Raw genomic sequence first — 1177 nt, forward strand, 5'->3', positions numbered from 1 at the left:
CTGTGGCGGCTCAGCGGACGGTTGGGAGGGTGTTTGGGGATCCCAGAGGTAAGAAGGTTCAAGGCCGTGGAGGGTCTTGAAGGCGAGGATGAGGATTTTGAACTGTATCCTCTGGGGGATGGGGAGCCTGTGGAGCCGGGGGAGGGGGAGGGTGATGGGGTCATGGAGTCTGGTGTGGGAAAGGACATGAGCTGCAGAGTTCTGGATGATCTGCAGCTTGTGGAGGGAAGAGTTGGGGAGGCCAACAAACAGGGAGTTGGCGTGGACAGCTATATTACATTGGATAGGTAACTGTTTGACGAGAAAAACCCGGAGGGTGGTGGTACAATGTCCACTGGGAAAATGTTACCAGTGGAGTTCCACAAGGGTCTGTTTTGGGACCACTTGTGTTTAACATTTTTATAAATGATCTGGAACTGGGAGTCACAAGCGCAGTGGCTAAGTTGGCAGATGACACCAAACTAACGCAGGTGGTAGATTGCGTAACTGAACAAGAGAGGTTACAGGAGGATTTGAACAAACATACTTGGGAATTGGGCAGAACGGTGGCGGATGAAATTCAATGTGGAGAAATGTAAAGTACTTCACATGAGGACAAAAAATCCTGGAAGGGACTGTTACTTGAAAGGGAGGAAAATAATATGTGGAGTCCTGTAGATCAATGGTTTGCAAGCGAGAGACCTGAGTTCAATTCCAGACAGAGGGCGAAACCTTGGGCAAGTTTCCTTACTCCACACAGAGCCTAATAATAATCTCTCCAAAACCAAAAACAATAATAAATTGGTCACTTCAATCCACGACTGTTTGTGGGACATTGCTGTGTGCAATTGGCTGCCGCGTTTCGCCCACAAATATACAGTCAATACCCTTTACAGTATATCCTGTGAAGCGCTTTGAGACATCGAGAAGACGTGAAATGCGCTATATCAAATGCAAGGATTATTATTGTTATGTATTGAAAATGAAGAGGACCTGGGGTTCCTGATTGATAATAAATTGAAGCTCTTCCAACAATGCTCTGTGGCAGTGAGTAAAGCAAACCCAGATGTTGGGATATATCAAAAGATTAATAGCAGCTGAAATGGTGGAGTAATCCAGTGAATAAATTGATGAGAATGTATTTAGATATTGTGTGCAGTTCTGGTTCCCACAGTACAAAAAGGATATTGCGGAAATC

Source organism: Callorhinchus milii, unplaced genomic scaffold, assembly GCF_018977255.1.
Source record: "Callorhinchus milii isolate IMCB2004 unplaced genomic scaffold, IMCB_Cmil_1.0 Scaffold1, whole genome shotgun sequence".
Classification (NCBI taxonomy): Eukaryota; Metazoa; Chordata; class Chondrichthyes; order Chimaeriformes; family Callorhinchidae; genus Callorhinchus; species Callorhinchus milii.